The following is a 14,227-nucleotide window of genomic DNA, read 5'->3' as shown; positions in this document are numbered from 1 at the left end:
GTAAATAATCTTTGTTAGCCTTAGAACAAACATGTTTCTTCTGTATTTAAATCCTGTAGATTGTCATGCCTTTTATAGTCTCTGATTTTGGTAATTTGTATATTGTCAGCACCTTTAGTCAGCATGGTGTTTCTGTGAAAGACTCCCCTGACTCTGACGTGTACAACTCATACTTACCTGGCAGGGGAGATACCATGATCAAGAAGGTGGTTCACCCAGGGCGAGGCTTGGCCATTGCACTCCGGCTGAGCTGACCTCTGCGAATTCCCCAAATGTGGGAATCTCGACTGCATAATTTGTGATAGTGGGGGACTGCGTTCGCGCTCTCCCCTGATTACATGTTAAATGAAAATATACATTACAATAATCAGATAAGTGTTCTGTGATGTTATTAGTATACAGGTGCTGGTCATATAATTAGAATATCATGAAAAAGTTGATTTATTTCAGTAATTCCATTCAAAAAGTGAAACTTGTATAATGTATACATTCATTCCACACAGACTGATATATTTCAAGTGTTTATTTCTTTTAATTTTGATGATTATAACTGACAACTAATGAAAACCCCAAATTCAGTATCTCAGAAAATTTGAATATTGTGACAAGGTTCAATATTGAAGACACCTGGTGTCACTCTAATCAGCTGATCAACTCAAAACACCTGCAAAGGCCTTTAAATGGTCTCTCAGTCTAGTTCTGTAGGCTACACAATCATGGGGAAGACTGCTGACTTGACAGCTGTCCAAAAGACGACCATTGACACCTTGCACAAGGAGGGCAAGACACAAAAGGTCATTGCTAAAGAGGCTGGCTGTTCACAGAGCTCTGTGTCCAAGCACATTAATAGAGAGGCGAAGGGAAGGAAAAGATGTGGTAGAAAAAAGTGTACAAGCAATAGGGATAACCGCACCCTGGAGAGGATTGTGAAACAAAACCCATTCAGAAATGTGGGGGAGATTCACAAAGAGTGGACTGCAGCTGGAGTCAGTGCTTCAAGAACCACCACGCACAGACGTATGCAAGACATGGGTTTCAGCTGTCGCATTCCTTGTGTCAAGCCACTCTTGAACAAGACACAGCGTCAGAAGCGTCTCGCCTGGGCTAAAGACAAAAAGGACTGGACTGCTGCTGAGTGGTCCAAAGTTATGTTCTCTGATGAAAGTAAATTTTGCATTTCCTTTGGAAATCAAGGTCCCAGAGTCTGGAGGAAGAGAGGAGAGGCACAGAATCCACGTTGCTTGAAGTCCAGTGTAAAGTTTCCACAGTCAGTGATGGTTTGGGGTGCCATGTCATCTGCTGGTGTTGGTCCACTGTGTTTTCTGAGGTCCAGGGTCAACGCAGCCGTCTACCAGGAAGTTTTAGAGCACTTCATGTTTCCTGCTGCTGACCAACTTTATGGAGATGCAGATTTCATTTTCCAACAGGACTTGGCACCTGCACACAGTGCCAAAGCTACCAGTACCTGGTTTAAGGACCATGGTATCCCTGTTCTTAATGGGCCAGCAAACTCGCCTGACATTAACCTTATAGAAAGACTATGCGGTATTGTGAAGAGGAAGATGCGATATGCCAGACCCACCAATGCAGAAGAGCTGAAGGCCACTATCAGAGCAACCTGGGCTCTCATAACACCTGAGCAGCACCACAGACTGATCGACTCCATGCCACGCCGAATTGCTGCAGTAATTCAGGCAAAAGGAGCCCCAACTAAGTACTGAGTGCTGTACATGCTCATACTTTTCATGCTCATACTTTTCATGTTCATACTTTTCATGTTCATACTTTTCATGTTCATACTTTTCAGTTGGCCAACATTTCTAAGAATCCTCTTTTGTATTGGTCTTAAGTAATATTCTAATTTTCGGAGATACTGAATTTGGGGTTTTCATTAGTTGTCAGTTACAATCATCACAATTAAAAGAAATGAACATTTGAAATATATCTGTGTGTGTGTGTGTGTGTGATGAATGAATATAATATACAAATTTCAGTTGTTCAATGGAATTAGTGAAATAAATCAACTTTTTCATGATATTCTAATTATATGACCAGCACCTGTATCCTCGCACATTACCGGCGATTTGATTCGCCCTGCAGCTCAGGCAGGAAACCTGGAAACTTTTTTTCTATCCTGCCGTTACAAATCTGCGGGGATCAATCACAAACTGGCTTATCCACGTGGCGCGCTATTGGCGGGTGTCACTACCTGATGTGAGTCGAGTGCAGATGTGTGTTGCGCATGCTCAGATTTAAACGGTTTACGGCATAACACCAAGGGATCCAGATCCAGCAAACGGTTTAGCTATCTTTGATGTTTGATTGCTAACGTTAGCTCAAAACACCATTCAAGTGACAGCCTTTGTTGTGTTTGATTGCTAACTTGTAGCCCGCAATGAACGAACTTCGTTATGTAGGTCCATTTTTATTGTATTGACATTACAGAAGTCTCTCGTTAGCAGGTTCTTGTAGGCTACTTCAGCCTCTAATCTAGAACTGACATCAGGGATCATGCCGTGAAAATGTGATGCCTTACGCCAAATAATACAGTAGTGCTAAGTAATGTACCTATCTCATTAATCTGTGGCTAACAGCAACACAGATCTGCGTGAAGTCGCAAAGTGATGCATGCGCAACTCACATCTGCACTCGCGACGGCAAGCATAAAAGATTGAGCTTGGTCTGGTGATAGCCAGACTAACAGAAGCACATAGCTAAATGTTTAACAAAGTGTTGTTCATTGGCACTACACGGCAGACCAATAGGTGGCGGTGTGTCAGTTGACCATCGGCAGAAAACAAAGACAGGAAGTAGTGGTAATGTGAGAAATAAGTGTGTTTTCATTCTTTTCTCTGAACTTTAAATGTGGATCAAACTACTTTTGGTAGCAGTATGATTTAGTTTAGTCTTATGTAAACTTGCTGTTGGGCTGTTACTCATTTGTTGGAGTCAAAGACATTCAACTGGTGACTCAATGTTTTTAGTTTATTTTAGTATTTAGCACATGTTTATTCTCTGGTATGATTAATATGGACTATGTATTGTTGTATGTTGTGTTTGAATGTGCCTGACCACAAACAAAGTTCCCTCACTGGAAAAATCAAGTTATTTTGATTTGGGGATACAGCATTGCATGATGGGATATGTGCCCATTTTTCTCAAGTAACCTGTAGGCTAAATAATTGTTGTCAGTCTTAGTACAAACACAAGCACAAGTTTGTTATAAATATCGCCACAAACCATCACCAGTTTTACATGACCTCAAATGTACGTTGTTCCTGTTTTATATGGTGACCAAAACTGTTGTAAGTTTGTAGTTAATTACCCGACCCATAGGTGAGACGTACCGTGCGGAGAATGTGGTCCTCTCTGCCGACCCATTGTCAGTATCGCTTCTCGGCCTTTTGGCTAAGATCAAGTGTAGTATCTGTTCTTATCAGTTTAATATCTGATACGTCCCCCTACCCGGGGACCATATATTAAATTGATTTTTTGGAACTGGGAGATGGAATAGGGGCTTGCTCCGTCCACTCCACGCATCGACCTGGTATTGCAGTACCTCCAGGAACGGTGCACCCCCCTCTCAATGTTTAACATCAATCTCAGTCACATCTGTTGTTGTTGTGGGTATGTTTTATGTATATAAGTGCTCTGGTGCTGTTATTGTTTGAGGAGCAGGAGGTTGTAAAGCGGAGACATGTTTTTTAATGCCTGTCTCTGTAAAATGAATCAAACCAGTAACTGTTGAGAGAGGCGAGGAGATTGTTAAAAGAAATGTGCTGTTCTTTGCACTCACTGCTTGTAGATTCTTGATCTTGGTAGATCCTCAAACTTGATGTTGTTGGTTAGTTTTATTTCACTGTAGTTTTGACATGAACTGTTGGTTCAGTCTGATAATTAGGTTAGATCATTCCCCAAAAGTGAGAATCCTTTCTGCATAATTTCTGCTGCTGTTTCCCAGTCGGCTTTCTGCTGACATTAAAAAGGCATATGCACTTCATTTGCTGTTATCTAAGTTATTTCTTCTTGCTGTATACGTTGCATAGACACAAGAACAGAGATGAATGTTTAATAGTGTTGTTCACACTCCAGACCAATAGGTGGCGGTGGGTCAGTTGCCCCCCCAGAAACTAACAAAGACAGGAAGTAGTTGTAATGTGAGGAAACAGAACTGTGTTTTTATTCTTTTCTCTGAATTTCAAACGTGGATCAAACTACTTTTTGTTGCAGTATGATTCAGCTTGTTCCTATTTAAACTCTCTGTTGGGCTGTTCCTAGTTTGTTGGAGTTAAATACATAAAACGGGTGACTTTGAGTCTGGCTTTGTGATTTGAAGATACAGCATTGCATTATGGGAAATATAAAGACGTTATTTCTCAAGTGAAGTGTAAATAATCTTTGTTAGCCTTAGAACAAACATGTTTCTTCTGTATTTAAATCCTGTAGATTGTCATGCCTTTTATAGTCTCTGATTTTGGTAATTTGTATATTGTCAGCACCTTTAGTCAGCATGGTGTTTCTGTGAAAGACTCCCCTGACTCTGACGTGTACAACTCATACTTACCTGGCAGGGGAGATACCATGATCAAGAAGGTGGTTCACCCAGGGCGAGGCTTGGCCATTGCACTCCGGCTGAGCTGACCTCTGCGAATTCCCCCAAATGTGGGAATCTCGACTGCATAATTTGTGATAGTGGGGGGACTGCGTTCGCGCTCTCCCCTGATTACATGTTAAATGAAAATATACATCACAATAATTAGATGAGCTGACATTGACACTATTAACGCAGCAAAATAAGTTCTGTGATGTTATTAATATACTCTCGCACATTACTTTAAATTAATCCAGGTTCAGTGAATCATCCTCTAATGAATGAAAAATCAGTCATAACAGCTCTCTGTTGTTAATGTAGATGTGGAAGTAAACTGTCAATCAGGGAAGAAAACAAGAATCTGACAATTCTTCCCATTTTCATACAGAGAAGCGCATAGCTAAATGTTTAACAAAGTGTTGTTCACAGTCCAGACCAATAGGTGGCGGTGTGTCAGTTGATCGGCAGAAAACAAAGACAGGAAGTAGTGGTAATGTGAGAAATAAAAGTGTGTTTTCATTCTTTTCTCTGAACTTTAAATGTGGATCAAACTACTTTTGGTAGCAGTATGATTTAGTTTAGTCTTATGTGACCACAAACAAAGTTCCCTCACAGGAAAAAATGTGTTATTTTGATTTGGGGATACAGCATTGCATGATGGGATATGTGCCCATTTTTCTCAAGTAACCTGTAGGCTAAATTGTTGTCAGTCTTAGTACAAACACAAGCACAAGTTTGTTATAATTATCGCCACAAACCATCACCAGTTTTACATGAACTCAAATGTACGTTGTTCCTGTTTTATATGGTGACCAAAACTGTTGTAAGTTTGTAGTTAATTACCCGACCCATAGGTGAGACGTACCGTGCGGAGAATGTGGTCCTCTCTGCCGACCCATTGTCAGTATCGCTTCTCGGCCTTTTGGCTAAGATCAAGTGTAGTATCTGTTCTTATCAGTTTAATATCTGATACGTCCCCTACCCGGGGACCATATATTAAATTGATTTTTGGAACTGGGAGATGGAATAGGGGCTTGCTCCGTCCACTCCACGCATCGACCTGGTATTGCAGTACCTCCAGGAACGGTGCACCCCCCTCTCAATGTTTAACATCAATCTCAGTCACATCTCGTTGTTGTTGTGTGGGTATGTTTTATGTATATAAGTGCTCTGGTGCTGTTATTGTTTGAGGAGCAGGAGGTTGTAAAGCGGAGACATGTTTTTTAATGCCTGTCTCTGTAAAATGAATCAAACCAGTAACTGTTGAGAGAGGCGAGGAGATTGTTAAAAGAAATGTGCTGTTCTTTGCACTCACTGCTTGTAGATTCTTGATCTTGGTAGATCCTCAAACTTGATGTTGTTGGTTAGTTTTATTTCACTGTAGTTTTGACATGAACTGTCGGTTCAGTCTGATAATTAGGTTAGATCATTCCCCAAAAGTGAGAATCCTTTCTGCATAATTTCTGCTGCTGTTTCCCAGTCGGCTTTCTGCTGACATTAAAAAGGCATATGCACTTCATTTGCTGTTATCTAAGTTATTTCTTCTTGCTGTATACGTTGCATAGACACAAGAACAGAGATGAATGTTTAATAGTGTTGTTCACACTCCAGACCAATAGGTGGCGGTGGGTCAGTTGCCCCCCAGAAACTAACAAAGACAGGAAGTAGTTGTAATGTGAGGAAACAGAACTGTGTTTTATTCTTTTCTCTGAATTTCAAACTACTTTTTGTATGATTCAGCTTGTTCCTATTTAAACTCTCTGTTGGGCTGTTCCTAGTTTGTTGGAGTTAAATACATAAAACGGGTGATTTGAGTTGGCTTTTGATTTGAAGATACAGCATTGCATTATGGGAAATATAAAGACGTCATTTCTCAAGTGAAGTGTAAATAATCTTTGTTAGCCTTAGATCTGATATGATGATGAATACAATCATAGAGTGTTTTTATGACATACTAAACTATTTTTTGGATTCTTTGGATGATTTAGGCCTCCCTGTTGTCCATTAATTCCTGGCATTGGCCTTTACAGAAATAATGTATTTGCAGCTCTTGTAGCATCTTATAAGGGGAATACCATGAGAAATGTATATCTATAGCTAAAGGTTTAAATGTTATTTATCTTAATATTAGGAACCTTCTGTTTCAAAAATGTATTTTCTTAGAGTCTGGGTTACTCTTTACTAGTCGATATCATTGACGGTCCACTTCCGGTATTCCTCCGGCGCCGCAGGAAATTCCGCCAGATGCATGTATTTTCGCCGATGTCTGTTTCCTTCTGCTTTCTTTGTGTTGTAATTTTAAACTCCGGTGGATTTGTGAGGACTATGGTTAACTGCTCCTCAGATCTCTGCGGGTAAATCCAGACAGCTAGCTAGACTATCTGTCCAATCGGAGTTTGCTTGCACGATTATTTTACAGCGGCTCCGTGCGGAGCTTAGCACCACCCAAGACGATTGGGATTGGTTTAAAGAAATCCCCAAAAAATAACCTCCATAACACCAGAATGAATTATCCTATCAGGATTAGTGACAAGTATCCAATCTAATAATGATGAAGACAGATTGACTAGGTGAGATTTACACTACCAAACTAACTAAAACTGGAGTAGCCAGTTTCGGTTAAAGTCACCCAAAACAATAATTTCATCATGCTTTCCAAGAGAATTAATAGTTGATCAATTATACTTTGTAGAGTCAGTCGGAGCAGAGGGAGCCCTATAAATGTTGAAAAGACATTCAAAATGAACTGGCTCTACATTAGGAATGACACACTCAGAGACTATTTTTGCAGACCACCCCACCTCCTCTAGAAACCCTATCAGCTCTAAACGAAGAAAAGATGATTTACACTTGAGACAGAGGTGAGAAATAACGTCTTTATATTTCCCATAATGCAATGCTGTATCTTCAAATCAAAAGCCAACTCAAATCACCCGTTTTATGTATTTAACTCCAACAAACTAGGAACAGCCCAACAGAGAGTTTAAATAGGAACAAGCTGAATCATACTGCAACAAAAAGTAGTTTGATCCACGTTTGAAATTCAGAGAAAAGAATAAAAACACAGTTCTGTTTCCTCACATTACAACTACTTCCTGTCTTTGTTAGTTTCTGGGGGGCAACTGACCCACCGCCACCTATTGGTCTGGAGTGTGAACAACACTATTAAACAATCATCTCTGTTCTTGTGTCTATGCAACGTATACAGCAAGAAGAAATAACTTAGATAACAGCAAATGAAGTGCATATGCCTTTTTAATGTCAGCAGAAAGCCGACTGGGAAACAGCAGCAGAAATTATGCAGAAAGGATTCTCACTTTTGGGGAATGATCTAACCTAATTATCAGACTGAACCGACAGTTCATTTCAAAACTACAGTGAAATAAAACTAACCAACAACATCAAGTTTGAGGATCTACCAAGATCAAGAATCTACAAGCAGTGAGTGCAAAGAACAGCACATTTCTTTTAACAATCTCCTCGCCTCTCTCAACAGTTACTGGTTTGATTCATTTTACAGCGACAGGCATTAAAAACATGTCTCCGCTTTACAACCTCCTGCTCCTCAAACAATAACAGCACCAGAGTACTCACATAATAAAACATACCCACAACAACAAGACGTGACTGAGATTGATGTTAAACATTGAGAGGGGGGTGCACCGTTCCTGGAGGTACTGCAATACCAGGTCGATGCGTGGAGTGGACGGAGCAAGCCCCTATTCCATCTCCCAGTTCCAAAAATCAATTTAATATATGGTCCCCGGGTAGGGGACGTATCAGATATTAAACTGATAAGAACAGATACTACACTTGATCTTAGCCAAAAGGCCGAGAAGCGATACTGACAATGGGTCGGCAGAGAGGACCACATTCTCCGCACGGTACGTCTCACCTATGGGTCGGGTAATTAACTACAAACTTACAACAGTTTTGGTCACCATATAAAACAGGAACAACGTACATTTGAGGTCATGTAAAACTGGTGATGGTTTGTGGCGATATTTATAAGAAAGTTGTGCTTGTGTTTGTTCTAAGACTGACAACAATTATTTAGCCTACAGGTTACTTGAGAAAAATGGGCACATATCCCATCATGCAATGCTGTATCCCCAAATCAAAATAACTTGATTTTTCCAGTGAGGGAACTTTGTTTGTGGTCAGGCACATTCAAACACAACATACAACAATACATAGTCCATATTAATCATACCAGAGAATAAACATGTGCTAAATACTAAAATAAACTAAAAACATTGAGTCACCAGTTGAATGTCTTTGACTCCAACAAATGAGTAACAGCCCAACAGCAAGTTTACATAAGACTAAACTAAATCATACTGCTACCAAAAGTAGTTTGATCCACATTTAAAGTTCAGAGAAAAGAATGAAAACACACTTTTATTTCTCACATTACCACTACTTCCTGTCTTTGTTTTCTGCCGATGGTCAACTGACACACCGCCACCTATTGGTCTGGACTGTGAACAACACTTTGTTAAACATTTAGCTATGTGCTTCTCTGTATGAAAATGGGAAGAATTGTCAGATTCTTGTTTTCTTCCCTGATTGACAGTTTACTTCCACATCTACATTAACAACAGAGAGCTGTTATGACTGATTTTTCATTCATTAGAGGATGATCCACTGAACCTGGATTAATTTAAAGTAATGTGTGAGAGTATATTAATAACATCACAGAACTTATTTTGCTGCGTTAGTGTCACAGACATTACATGGCATTGTTTCCTACTTTTAATAGATGAACCCTTTGAGCTGCTGTTCTCTAGATGCTTTACATGTCATCCAGCACCTTCTGACAAACCTTCATCTGATTATTGTGATGTATATTTTCATTTAACATGTAATCAGGGGAGAGCGCGAACGCAGTCCCCCACTATCACAAATTATGCAGTCGAGATTCCCACATTTGGGGAATTCGCAGAGGTCAGCTCAGCCGGAGTGCAATGGCCAAGCCTCGCCCTGGGTGAACCACCTTCTTGATCATGGTATCTCCCCTGCCAGGTAAGTATGAGTTGTACACGTCAGAGTCAGGGGAGTCTTTCACAGAAACACCATGCTGACTAAAGGTGCTGACAATATACAAATTACTAAAATCAGAGACTATAAAAGGCATGACAATCTACAGGATTTAAATACAGAAGAAACATGTTTGTTCTATGGCTAACAAAGATTACTTACACTTCACTTGAGAAATAACGTCTTTATATTTCCCATAATGCAATGCTGTATCTTCAAATCAAAAGCAGACTCAAAAGTCACCCGTTTTATGTATTTAACTCCAACAAACTAGGAACAGCCCAACAGAGAGTTTAAATAGGAACAAGCTGAATCATACTGCAACAAAAAGTAGTTTGATCCACGTTTGAAATTCAGAGAAAAGAGTAAAAAACACAGTTCTGTTTCCTCACATTACAACTACTTCCTGTCTTTGTTAGTTTCTGGGGGGCAACTGACCCACCGCCACCTATTGGTCTGGAGTGTGAACAACACTATTAAACAATCATCTCTGTTCTTGTGTCTATGCAACGTATACAGCAAGAAGAAATAACTTAGATAACAGCAAATGAAGTGCATATGCCTTTTTAATGTCAGCAGAAAGCCGACTGGGAAACAGCAGCAGAAATTATGCAGAAAGGATTCTCACTTTTGGGGAATGATCTAACCTAATTATCAGACTGAACCAACAGTTCATGTCAAAACTACAGTGAAATAAAACTAACCAACAACATCAAGTTTGAGGATCTACCAAGATCAAGAATCTACAAGCAGTGAGTGCAAAGAACAGCACATTTCTTTTAACAATCTCCTCGCCTCTCTCAACAGTTACTGGTTTGATTCATTTTACAGCGACAGGCATTAAAAACATGTCTCCGCTTTACAACCTCCTGCTCTTCAAACAATAACAGCACCAGAGCACTTATATTACACTTATATAATAAAACATACCCACAACAACAAGACGTGACTGAGATTGATGTTAAACATTGAGAGGGGGGTGCACCGTTCCTGGAGGTACTGCAATACCAGGTCGATGCGTGGAGTGGACGGAGCAAGCCCCTATTCCATCTCCCAGTTCCAAAAATCAATTTAATATATGGTCCCCGGGTAGGGGACGTATCAGATATTAAACTGATAAGAACAGATACTACACTTGATCTTAGCCAAAAGGCCGAGAAGCGATACTGACAATGGGTCGGCAGAGAGGACCACATTCTCCGCACGGCCATCGTCACTCACGGTTCAAATATGTGTTTCAGTCACAACACAACTAATCACGATGGGACTCAATTGACTACACTACACACAGTAAATGAGTGAAAAGTGCTGTAAATGGCAGCAAAATGTGTCATTTTTATTAAGTTATGTTGTCGCATGTGAAGCTACAGAAACTGCAGTGTATAATTCGGGGCGGTGACGTTTGACTCCACCCACGTTGAGCACCGCCCTTCCCGTTAGACTTATTGAACGCATAGACTGTATATAGAAGATTGAACGGCACCATCTGGTGGCGGAAGCTTGCGCTTCTTGGTGACGTGGTGTAGTCATCGTTCAACAAGAGTTTAAAATTGTCACTTATTCAGCTGTTTCTAGAAATCCCCTTATTACTCTGTACTACACAATGGATTTGGTCGCAGTTTTTTTCAGCAGCTTGTTTCGACCTCCAAAAGATATCATGACAGATTTCATTCATTTCTTTTTTCAAACTAAAATGTAAAGCCTTAACTCCCATTCACTACATCAAATCTCTCATTGACACTAAAACAAAAAACAATATCAAACCGATATTTGCACACCTTAAATGACTTCATGTATCTTAAAATACCCAGAGAGAGATTAATGTACATCTATGGATTACTTTTATCATTTCACATATTATCAGGGAGAGAAATCGGTCCATTTGATCGTAGACTACTCTTCACTTTGCAATTGTTTACATTTATTTACACTATGTGTGTTTATATTTTTATTTTATTCCACATCTATATTTGTTACCAAGTGTCTTGTATCGTGTTCTGTACCTGTTTTGTATCTTGTTGTTTACACCTTATGTTTAAGAACTGTAGGCCCAATGTATAATGAATACAGGCATATACCTATTTCTTTCCCAGTTTATTGCATATACACATCATCTTTGGTTCTCGAGTTTGCCTCGTCGGCCACCGTAGCAGGCTGTTTATAAAAGAGGTTGAGATAATGTCAGTAGTCGTTGCTGTTGCTGTGGGTACATTTTATTATATAAGTGTAATATAAGTGCTCTGGTGCTGTTATTGTTTGAAGAGCAGGAGGTTGTAAAGCGGAGACATGTTTTTAATGCCTGTCTCTGTAAAATGAATCAAACCAGTAACTGTTGAGAGAGGTGAGGAGATTGTTAAAAGAAATGTGCTGTTCTTTGCACTCACTGCTTGTAGATTCTTGATCTTGGTAGATCCTCAAACTTGATGTTGTTGGTTAGTTTTATTTCACTGTAGTTTTGAAATGAACTGTCGGTTCAGTCTGATAATTAGGTTAGATCATTCCCCAAAAGTGAGAATCCTTTCTGCATAATTTCAGAAACTGTTTTTACTCTTTTCTCTGAATTTCAAACTACTTTTTGTTGCAGTATGATTCAGCTTGTTCCTATTTAAACTCTCTGTTGGGCTGTTCCTAGTTTGTTGGAGTTAAATACATAAAACAGGTGACTTCTGAGTTGGCTTTTGATTTGAAGATACAGCATTGCATTATGGGAAATATAAAGACGTTATTTCTCACCTCTGTCTCAAGTGTAAATCATCTTTTCTTCGTTTAGAGCTGATAGGGTTTCTAGAGGAGGTGGGGTGGTCTGCAAAAATAGTCTCTGAGTGTGTCATTCCTAATGTAGAGCCAGTTCATTTTGAATGTCTTTTCAACATTTATAGGGCTCCCTCTGCTCCGACTGACTCTACAAAGTATAATTGATCAACTATTAATTCTCTTGGAAAGCATGATGAAATTATTGTTTTGGGTGACTTTAACCGAAACTGGCTACTCCAGTTTTAGTTAGTTTGGTAGTGTAAATCTCACCTAGTCAATCGGTCTTCATCATTATTAGATTGGATACTTGTCACTAATCCTGATAGGATAATTCATTCTGGTGTTATGGAGGTTGTTTAAGCGATCACACAGTTATATTTTCTGTCTGGAAAATGTAAATTAGTAGAGCATGTCGTAAAAAGTCATAGTATAGTATGTCGAAAAAAAGCAATTAAAACGTCATGTTGGAAAAAAGTCATAGTATATTAAAAAAAGTGATAGAAATAAATAGTATACTATGATGAAAAAAGTGATAAAAAGTCATAGTATAGTATGTTGAAAAAAAGAAGTTTAACAAAAGTCCAGAACAAACCTGCAGCGCCGCCAACGAAATTATACTCAGAAATGTTCTCTTGGTGTATTTGACTTCATTAAAACATTAATCAGGTTGGAAACTATGACCATTGGGGTCCAACCAGCATTATATCACACTGAGCCATGTTATCTGACACCCTCACTATTGTTTCGTAGCATATTTGACTTCTTTATTGTGGACCTTAAAATTCAATGTTCCCTAAGGCAGCGGTGTCAAGCTCAATGTCACTAAGGGCCACACTGGAAAAAGAGAATCACATCAAGGGCCAGACATGCATAGTTTATTGGCTTTTATTTCATCGAAAAAGTCAAATATCTTTGACTCAATTATTGCATGTCTCATATAGTCTTCTCACTCCCAGTTTGGTCCACATAAAGCAAAACAGTTCCAAAGCCATCCTCGAATTTAGCAAATCAAGCAAAACAATGATTACATTTTCTAAGTAGGCTACCACCCAGCTGACTCCCAACAAGCTCTTTCACAGCCTGAATATGCAATCTCTCTGCTTCTGGGGCAACTTCTGAGTCTCAAAGTTGGCAAATTTGCCAACTTCTGCTTTGAGTGTCACGTAATTGTAAGTTGAAAAACAGTTTCCCATGTTTTTGGTTTGGCTCACAAATAGCTGGGCCAAAATATATAGTGAACCTAGATTGATATGTGGCCGGATCAGAATTAGCGAGGGGCCGGATTTGGCCTGTGGGCCTTGAGTTTGACACCTGTGCTCTAAGGGTTTGAACCCACAACCTTATATATTCATAAAGACCACAAGGACTTCTAAAAATGAGCTACAGTCCAGTCCCAAGCAGCATCCATCCTCACTCAGGTACAAAAGCTAATTCACTTTGGATGCCAACTTGACAGAACAGTCTTTAGTAAATACTTCTTATACTCCGTTAATTCTGTTACACAAGTTCAATAACTTCATGGTCTAGCTGCAGTTAACCGTGTCCCAAATCAATACTTAGATTTTATTTATTATAACACGGACCAACAGTCATAGAACCACAAGAAAACAACTTAGCAAAGTATAAAATGGTAAAGTTGGGCATATGTGAAACAAAACGTGATTCAGACGTCAAATGTCACCGCTAGTTAAACTTCAGAAGAAAACAAAATGTCTAAGACTGTTGAATTGGTCTTCTTTTCAAGTTGTTAGCAGCTTCTTCATGTAGGGTTAGGATTACTGTGGGAGATCAGGATCCATCAACATTTACCATCTTGTTGGAGTATACTTTGTGTGAATATAA

General features: G+C 39.4%; 7 non-coding genes across 7 annotated transcripts; 4 read left to right on the top strand and 3 right to left on the bottom strand.

Annotated features, from left to right (window-relative positions):
- The first annotated feature begins 169 nt into the window (after positions 1-169).
- Positions 170-333, top strand: LOC144516047 (U1 spliceosomal RNA). Its single transcript, XR_013501805.1, has one exon. It is a non-coding gene; the product is annotated as a U1 spliceosomal RNA (small nuclear RNA).
- A 3,055-nt stretch (positions 334-3,388) lies between these two features.
- LOC144516036 (U2 spliceosomal RNA) lies at positions 3,389-3,581 on the top strand. The gene has a single exon (XR_013501795.1). It is a non-coding gene; the product is annotated as a U2 spliceosomal RNA (small nuclear RNA).
- A 975-nt stretch (positions 3,582-4,556) lies between these two features.
- LOC144516029 (U1 spliceosomal RNA) lies at positions 4,557-4,722 on the top strand. Its single transcript, XR_013501788.1, has one exon. It is a non-coding gene; the product is annotated as a U1 spliceosomal RNA (small nuclear RNA).
- Positions 4,723-5,497: 775 nt separating this feature from the next.
- LOC144516032 (U2 spliceosomal RNA) lies at positions 5,498-5,688 on the top strand. The gene has a single exon (XR_013501791.1). It is a non-coding gene; the product is annotated as a U2 spliceosomal RNA (small nuclear RNA).
- Positions 5,689-8,243: 2,555 nt separating this feature from the next.
- LOC144516031 (U2 spliceosomal RNA) lies at positions 8,244-8,434 on the bottom strand. Its single transcript, XR_013501790.1, has one exon. It is a non-coding gene; the product is annotated as a U2 spliceosomal RNA (small nuclear RNA).
- A 1,026-nt stretch (positions 8,435-9,460) lies between these two features.
- Positions 9,461-9,624, bottom strand: LOC144516039 (U1 spliceosomal RNA). The gene has a single exon (XR_013501797.1). It is a non-coding gene; the product is annotated as a U1 spliceosomal RNA (small nuclear RNA).
- A 981-nt stretch (positions 9,625-10,605) lies between these two features.
- Positions 10,606-10,796, bottom strand: LOC144516030 (U2 spliceosomal RNA). Its single transcript, XR_013501789.1, has one exon. It is a non-coding gene; the product is annotated as a U2 spliceosomal RNA (small nuclear RNA).
- Between the last annotated feature and the right edge of the window lie 3,431 nt (positions 10,797-14,227).

This window comes from Sander vitreus, chromosome 3 (assembly GCF_031162955.1).
Source record: "Sander vitreus isolate 19-12246 chromosome 3, sanVit1, whole genome shotgun sequence".
NCBI lineage: Eukaryota > Metazoa > Chordata > Actinopteri > Perciformes > Percidae > Sander > Sander vitreus.
This window is presented reverse-complemented; position numbering and strand designations above follow the sequence as displayed.